The sequence below is a fragment of the Fundulus heteroclitus genome, unplaced genomic scaffold, assembly GCF_011125445.2.
Source record: "Fundulus heteroclitus isolate FHET01 unplaced genomic scaffold, MU-UCD_Fhet_4.1 scaffold_309, whole genome shotgun sequence".
Classification (NCBI taxonomy): domain Eukaryota; kingdom Metazoa; phylum Chordata; class Actinopteri; order Cyprinodontiformes; family Fundulidae; genus Fundulus; species Fundulus heteroclitus.
Window position 1 is genome coordinate 35,670 of NW_023396719.1, and position 9,244 is coordinate 44,913.

General features: G+C 43.5%; 1 long non-coding RNA gene across 1 annotated transcript; it reads left to right on the forward strand.

The window, feature by feature from the left end:
* The first annotated feature begins 7,347 nt into the window (after positions 1-7,347).
* On the forward strand, positions 7,348-7,719 carry LOC118559529. The gene is made up of 3 exons (XR_004928915.1): positions 7,348-7,368; positions 7,433-7,516; positions 7,608-7,719. It is a non-coding gene; the product is annotated as an uncharacterized LOC118559529 (long non-coding RNA).
* Positions 7,720-9,244: the final 1,525 nt, after the last annotated feature.

The following is a 9,244-nucleotide window of genomic DNA, read 5'->3' on the forward strand; positions in this document are numbered from 1 at the left end:
CTCGGACTTGAACACTGGTGACTCGAACCTGGACTCGGACTCGAGGCATAGTGACTTGACTACAACACTGGTGCTAACCATATTAGACCTCAACGCGGTCCGCCCGGGATCGACTCAGACCCGCGGCGCTTTGCCCCCCCTCTTCCTGTCAGCTCACTGTCAATAAAACAATTTTTTTTCCTGCGTCTCTCTCGTCAGCGTCACGGGTTGGCTTCGGTGTGAGTGGTTGAAATAGCACGTCGATAAAGATGACAGACAAGTGGCTTATCCAATCATATGCAAGAATTTTTGATAAGCCCCAGCCTTCAATAAAGGCAATTCCTATGGCGGTGTCCCAGATGTATGTGAGTGGAGCTAGGCGGAGCAAGACATGCATCTGGCTGTTGTCAGGTTACCTCAGAGGGGCCAACACAGGAAATCTGCCTCCCCCACCCAAGAGAAGAGGAGAGACAGCCCCAAGGAAAACCCCCCACAGCCACAATACCGAAGACCCAGGGAGCCGCGGGGACGAGAGCTGCAGGGACGAGAGCCGCGGGGAAGAGCCCGTGGACTTCATTGGCAGCCTGCTATGCCGGAGCGGACCCGGCCATGGGCCCCAGGAACCCGAGGCCCCAGGGGCACTCTGCCCCCCGGTGGGGGCCCTGCCTGGACCTGTAGGGAAAAGACAGTAAAACATGGTTATGACATGGTGGGAAGGAAAGGGGGGTGATAATGATGGGATGAAGGGAAAGAAAGCGTAAGGAAGGGTGGGAGAGACGGGATGTAACAGACTGAGAAGGATGGGTGAACAGGGTATAAATAGGCTGCTAGGTAAATTGGAGATGTTGTTGTGGGTGTGGTCCAGCTCCCAAACCCTAAATTAACATATTAACGTAATTTAAAGACAAATGTTAAAAGTAATTTGTTTAAAGGTTTACACTAAATTCCAAGAAGTCCTTGAAAATAGTCTACTTTAAGAGCTTTGGACAGTTCTACATACCCTTCTTTAAGGAAGAACACCTTAGAAGAGTTTATTGTAGGGCTGGGATTTTAACTTTGTGTTAATTTCAGTGAACACGATGTGTTACAAAAATTAACCCAATTAATCACAATGTGAAAGATAGACAATCTGAACTAGCGCTTAATTTAGTATACATGAAATCTGCGAATGCAGTGTCAATGTTATGCATAATGTTCCCATTTCAATTGGTTTGTTGTTTCTCTTTGTCAGAATGGCCCTTAGCGGCTGCATTAAACAGGAAGCTTCAGGCAAAGATAAGGTGCCAACCAACCAGGTGTTTATTCACCAACAATGGACAGATACACAAACATACAGAAAAAACCTGTTTTGCAGGTCAAATGAAGTCTCAGCAGCAGCAGGCAAGTATCTTAACATGCATTGTTTTATAATCTACCACACCCTCAAACTGAGTAGTGAAATGAGGCAGGATAAACAAGAACGTTGGTGTTCCCTGAAGCGGACGCTAAACCTGCCGAGGTAAACATTGCAACTGATGCATAATATGTGACCTGCTATACTGGCATGTAATATAACCTCATTTTTTGCTCCTCCTGGGTCCTTTGGAGGCAATAAATACTAAGAAATATTTACTCTAACTTCTCTTCTCACAACACATATGGACACATATGTAAATATGGATGCATTTTCAGACAATTGAACTCCTTAGATGCCAGTTTTAGCGATTAAAGGTGTATAGTGGATGATTTTATTTCAGCTTTGAGTTTCTGGGGTAGGGGAGCTTAATCATCTTACTTATTAGTTGTCCCACATGTCATTCTTTGTGATTTACTCACCTAAAGCTTTTGTGCTTGTATGCTCCATCCTTCTGTTAGCTTGTATGCCCCGTGTTTCTGTTAGCTCCTAGTCTTTATGTATCCAGTGTGCTTCGGTTTCAACATGTCATTGTAGCTCCACTGCTCTCACAATGTACTCTAAAAATATCTGAGGGTCACAAGAAACAAACTATCTTACAGGTTTATGACAGGAAGAGGAAGTCTCCAGAAGAAAGAAATAAGACCTGAGTTTATCTGTGAGATTGTGAAACAATCTCACAGATAAAGAGAAGATAATATAGTCTTGTGCATGCGCAGTCATTCAACAAGAGAATTGGACGTTTCTTACCTACATTTCTGGAAAAATCGTCCACTGTACCTGTAAGTCCCTCTCTGTCTTCTCTGCACATTGGCCATAGCAAATGGGATACAGGAACTGATAAAATAACATTAAATCGGAATAGCGCATTTATAAAATTGCATCTTCAAAAAACCTGTTTTGCAGGTCAAATGAAGTCTCAGCAGCAGCTGACAATTATCTTAACATGCAATGTTTTAAAATCTACCACACCCTCAAACTGAGTAGTGAAATGAAGCAGGATAAACAAGAACGTCGGTGTTCCCTGAAGGGGACGCTAAACCTGCCAAGGTAAACATTGCAACTGATACATAATATGTGGCTTTGATGTAGCTCCACTGCTCTCACAATGTACTCTAAAAATATCTGAGGGTCACAAGAAACAAACTATCTTACAAGTTTATGACAGGAAGAGGAAGTCTCCAGAAGAAAGAAATAAGACCTGAGTTTATCTGTGAGATTGTTTCATACGATGGCGGAAGAGCAGATAATATAGTCTTGTGCATGCGCAGTCCTTCAACAAGAGAATTGGACGTTTCTTACTCACATTTCTGGAAAAATCGTCCACTGTACCTTTAAGTCCCTCTCTGTCTTCTCTGCACATTGGCCAAAGCAAATGGGATCCAGGAACTAATAAAATAACATTAAATCGGAATAGCGCATTTATGAATTGCATCTTCAAAAAACCTGTTTTGCATGTCAAATGAAGTCTCAGCAGCAGCTGGCAAGTATCTTAACATGCAATGTTTTAAAATCTACCACACCCTCAAACTGAGAAGTGAAATGAAGTGATAAACAAGAACATATATGCATATACTTTAATCTGTTTCTCATTGTGTATTTATTTTTTTATACCCGTTTATCCGTGCAGGATCACAAGGGTCCTGGTTCCTATCTCCAGCAGTCAGTGGTTGAGAGGTACACCCTGCACAGATCACCAGTCAATCACAGGGAAACACATACAGAACAAACAGCCGCACACACACACACACACACACACATACACACACACATACACATACAAACACACACGCACCTAAAGACAATTTAGAGTCTAATGACAAAGCCGGAATGCACAGTGAGAACCCACGCATGCATAAGGAGAACATACAAACTCCAGGTCAAACATGGGATTCAAACTCAGGACCTTCTTGCTGCAAAGTAACAGTGCTTACAACTGCATCACTGTTCAGTCCTAAATTATTTCATCTAATATAATATTCAAAACAAAGCAATGTTTTAAATTTACTATTTCAATATGAATAACCAAGACCTTCTTTACACTCTAATATGACATTGTTTTTACTCTTGCAAGCGCTGGAAGACTGAATATTTATTACTTAAAGATAAAGATTAGAAAAGCCTTGTGCTTGGGTTCCTTCGTTGACAATAATATAAATAAAATTATTTGTCTCAAGAAAGAAAAGAGCAAATAATAATAAGACTAAACATAACATACAAAATCAAGTCTGATACAGACAACACTGACAAGCATTGTGGTGAGAAGTCTATGGCACAGATTCATGTCAATCTTTTGATGAATTCTTTGTTGCTTTTTTTCAGGCATTGAAACAATGTTTGTGACTGTATTTCATACTGCAGAGAAAACTACATAGTGAGAAAAACCAGCTTACTGCAGGGCATCAAAACCCCCTCCAGAGGGGTAATCCTTCATCTTTTAAATTATGCACCACTTGGATGAACATGTTCTCACTTCTTGTAAATACTTAAAAGGAAAATCGACTGATGCTATTAGAATGTACCCACTGTCAAAAACCTTGCCTGATATCCCCATGGCATTGTGTATGTAAAGTCACAGTTGATTTTATATTGTCTGTCACTGCTTTTACCGCATAATGATAACATGAGTATCAGCAATTTTGCTAAGGAGTAAGATGTATCCAAAAGCATGCCACATTAAATTAAATGACATCCAAAAACAGGTATTTGGAGAAGTCTTTGTTTCCACCAGAAATCAATTTGTTGTTATATTTCAATTCAATGTTTAATCTCAGCAGACTAAATTATCTTTACTATCAGTTTTGAACGCACCACTTTGCAAATATCTTAACAGCAGATGCAAGACATATCGTCAGTGGATACTGACACTTGGAGAAAAGAAGACAAGGTATATTTTGGAATAAAGAACGTATTAACCTGACTCCAGGAGAATATAGGCCATGTAGGAGTTGCGAAATCTATGACATTACTGTAAAAATAGCAGAATTTCAGGAAAAGAAAACAGAAACTGAAAAGGGAAACTCTACAGAAAAGTGTTGTGTCTTTCCACTGACATGGAAACTGGTCGATGTGGAATAAATTGCGGATCACTGATTCTGTTCCCGCTCGACTGGTCTTTCTGTGTAAAGCAGAACTTGAACAAGACAGATGCTTCCAGGTGGAAGCCAACCACGGTGCAGGGGTTTGCTTCTGGAGTACTGCTGCCTTCCAAGGCCTCTGTCTGTGGCAGATTGCACTTACAGTGCATCCCACCAACATGGACCTATCGTTACATCAATCAGACCATCTCACAATGGCCTTTAAATACTGGATAGAAAAACAGATACAAAATGTTATAATTCTGTCTTCTAGACAAGTAGTTTGGTCAACATCATTTTAACTAGTGAAGATACAGGGTTCTCTCTCATTCGCAGATTATCCATATTGACCAGTTGCCAACTAGGCATGGGGTAGTATAGGATTTTCACCTCAAGTATAAATAACACCATTTCACTGTCATACTTCCAAAAAAAAAATAAAGTGTGTAGTACTTTAATTTATGATTTATAATACCAAATCATTATATAATAATTTATAATAGAAAAGCAACAATTATCTGTACTGCTGCAAGAAAATTCATATGCTATCAAAATGATGTTTTTTACAGTTATTTTAAAGTTTCTTTGGCTTAAGCAAAACTATAGAATAAACACTGCAAATGAGTTGCTCGTTTTTAAGATTTAAAAGGGGCCTTGCTAAGTATATTTATCACAAAAGAAAACAAAAAACATATATTTATAGTCAAATAAAACAATATACGCCAAGTGTTCATTGTTATACGTTTACTTAAGCCTGAAAAAAACTTTGCACTGACCGCAATCAGGAGACATAAGCATTGTTGTACCATCTAAAGGCCGCTGACACCACAGAACTATCAGAAGATGGTGACAATTGACGCAGCCACTGTAAGAGCCAGTAAACCATCCTGCAATGCCCCACAGTAAAGTGACAGCTTGGCGTGGTTTGAACTCACCTTCTCATTTAGTGGTTTTACTATCTTCACTATGTATCTGCAATGTAAGGCAAGGCAAGACACATTTATTTGTATAGCACATTTCAGCACAGAAATGCTGAGCTCTATACCCTCAGCAGGATTCTTGAGGGGGCATGGGAGTTTGCCCAACCAGTCTACATGTGCTTTGTGGATCTGGAGAAGGCATTCGACCGTGTCCCCCGGGGGATCCTGTGGGGGGTACTCCGGGAGTATGGAGTACCGGACCCTTTAATGAGGGCTGTCAGGTCTCTGTACGACCGGTGTCAGGGTCTGGTCCGCATTGCCGGCAGTAAGTCGGACTCGTTTCCGGTGAGAGTTGGACTCCGCCAAGGTTGCCCTTTGTCACCGATTCTGTTCATAACTTTTATGGACAGAATTTCTAGGCGCAGCCAAGGTGTTGAGGGGATCCGTTTTGGTGGCCTTAGGATTGCGTCTCTGCTATTCGCGGATGACGTGATCCTATTGGCTTCATCAGAGCGTGATCTACAGCTCTCACTGGAGCGGTTCGCAGCCGAGTGCGAAGCGGCCGGGATGAAAATCAGTGCCTCCAAATCCGAGACCATGGTCTTGAACCGGAAAAGGGTAGAGTGCCTTCTCCGGGTTGGGGAGGATGTGCTGCCCCTAGTGGAGGAGTTCAAGTATCTTGGGGTCTTGTTCACGAATGAGGGGAAGATGGAGCGGGAGATCGACAGGCGGATTGGTGCAGCGTCTGCTGTGAAGCGGACGCTGTACCGATCCGTTGTGGTGAAGAGAGAGCTGAGCCAAAAGGCGAAGCTCTCGATTTACCGGTCGATCTACATTTCTACTCTCATCAATGGTCACGAGCTTTGGGTCGTGACCGAAAGAACGAGATCCCGGATACAAGCGGCTGAAATGAGTTTTCTCCATAGTGTGTCTGGGCTCTCCCTTAGAGATAGGGTGAGGAGCTCAGTCATCTGGGGAGGACTCAGAGTAGAGCCGCTGCTCCTCCACGTCGAGAGGAGCCAGTTGAGGTGGCTCGGGCATCTGGTCAGGATGCCTCCTGGACGCCTCCCTGGTGAGGTGTTCCGGGCACGTCCCACCGGGAGGAGGCCCAGGGGAAGACCCAGGACACGCTGGAGGGACTATGTCTCCCGGCTGGCCTGGGAACGCCTTGGGATTCCTCCTGAGGAGCTGGCCCAAGTGGCTGGGGAGAGGGACGTCTGGGCCTCCCTACTGAAGCTGCTGCCCCCGCGACCCGACCCCGGATAAGCGGAAGAAGACGGACGGATTTCAGCACAGAGACAATGCAAAGTGCTTTACATGATTAAAAAACAGGGGAAAAAACAGAATAAAAGCAAGTAGGAATAAAGTGTAGAAACAAAATAGAACATGGAAAAATAGATACTAAAAGCAAACATTAAAAACAGTTGGACTACAAAGCGGAACTAATGATGTTTCAGTAAAACGGTTTTACTAGAACAGTCGAAGGCAATCCTAAACAAATGTGTTTTTAATATTGATTTAAAGGAACTCAGGCTTTCCGCACTTTTACAGTTCTCTGGAAGTGTCAGGATGCAGCGTGAGGGCTGCATGCTGAGCCTCTCTCCCTCTCTCTCGTTAATGCGCAGCCTGATGGGTTCCACCTGTCAGGCTGCAATTAACCCGCAACTGCCTCCACCTGGTCCCACCCCTATTTAAGCATACCTCTCTCTGCTCTCGTTGCCGGCCCGTAGTGTTCACTTCCGTTCAGTCTCAGTCTGTTTCATCCTCTGTTGCGCCTCTGTCCAGAGATCTTTCCACGTCTGGTTGCCAGAGTTCCCGCGCCCGCGCCTATCTGCAACTCCAAGATCCTCTCAGCTACACGGTGAAGTCTACAGCAGCCTCAACGGTCTTCAGCTCTGTAGCTCTTCCTCAACGGTCTTCAGCTCTGCAGCTCTGCTCAACGGTCTTCAGCTCTGCAGCTCTGCTCAACGGTCTTCAGCTCTGCAGCTCTGCCTCAACGGTCTTCAGCTCTGCAGCTCTGCTCAACGGTCTTCAGCTCTGCAGCTCTGCTCAACGGTCTTCAGCTCTGCAGCTCTGCAGCTCTGCTCCAAGGACTTCAGCTCTGCAGCTCTGCTCCAAGGACTTCAGCTCCGCAGCTCTGCTCCACGGTCTTCAGCTCTACAACTCCGCTTCACGATCTTCAGCTCAGCAACTCAGCTCCTCGGTCTTCAGCTCTGTAACTCTGCTCAACGCCTTCAGGTCCTTCGCTCCCGAGTCACCTCCGGGTCAGTCTCCCCGTGTTCCTCCTGCTAGCCAGCTTCCGCACCCTTCACCTCCGTCCATAAGACTCTGGTTCCTCTCGTCATTCACCCATCATTCTGTACAATAAAACTCACTTCAAGATCAAGCTCTGTGTGTGCGTGCTGTGTCCGGGTTCATCCAAAGACAAATCATGACAGGAAGTTTGTTCCAGATGAGTGGAGCATAGGAACTATTGCAGCAACTTCAGGAAACAAAGCTGCTGAGAGGCTGAGGTCGGGCCGTTCCTTGTCTGACGCGCTCGTTGACAAAAAAGAGGAATCCACTGAGTGCTGATGTGTAAACTGTATTAACAAAAATAACTAAATGAACAACATATCCAAAATATATCTTGACAATCGTTAATCATAGGGATCTGTATAGCGGTCAACAAAAAAAATACAGCGACCCACTCACCCACTCTCCATTCAGTGGCACTCCAACAGGTGAGTAATATGCCCACATCCTGTTTTCCCATACCTCCACAACAAACAACCAAACAAAACCAAAACAACTCTAAACCCAGACAAACGAACATCAAATTATCTTTTCATTTATGGCTCCTACAGGAACTAAATGCTGCTTCTCCTTTTTTGTAGAAGTCACAAACACAAGCAAAAGGCTTGAAATGATTAAAATGAGTCAAAACTTTTTACATTTTAAGGATTGATGATTGGCGCATCACAGCCTGGATCCCAAACTATTAATGTTTTGCAATAAAAATTTCTAGGGATTTTAAACTTGAGTTGTTTGATAGATGTGGTTGTGCTCCGTCAAATCTACTGCCATTCTCAATTGCCTAAAGAATAAAATTCAGATCATTTGTCAGTTTAAGGTCAAATATTTTGTCCTTCACTAGCTTATGGAGGATTAACTAATAGCAAATCACTGTACTCTAAAATGTACTGAAAAAGTCAAAATATATTAATTATTTTTTGCCTTAAAATGGTAGATTTATCAAAGTTATGGCTAACAATGGCAAAAGAATCCATGCTTTTGTCAGAATTAAATTCTGCAAAGTATAGGAACATCATCAAATCCAACATAGGCAGTTTTGGAGTATGACTACCAAAAACAACACCCTCTCACTGCCAACATCCAAGACTGTCCTTCATGCACAGTAATGTCAGCTGTAATTCTTTTTCTATCCGTCATGTTTCTAAATGTTGCCAGCACTAATGTCTTTCTCAACCCAGACACTACATGAACGCTTGGAATTTTTATTGAAAACAATATACAGGTAAATGGATCTTCTGGATTGTCAGAAGGGTCCTGGATGTGCACTGAGGAGGAGTGGGAAGTGGCTGATGAAATGACGGGTAATGATGAAACAAGTGGCAGAAGTCTCTTACGGTTAGCGTTGAATGACGAGGTCCAGGAGGAGGTGAGCTAATCCACAGAGTCCAAGTTTGGTAGGTTTGGGGGAATTGTGGTTTGGTAATGTTGTCTGTATCATTTCCAGGAAAGGCGTTTGGAGAAGTGGTTGGCACCAAAGCATACACAGCAAGGTGAGTAGTAAGTAGCCGACTGATCCGAGGGGCTCACATCAGGAGAACTGCCAGAGGGGCAGGGAGGAGATTCAACAACGGGATCTTTGA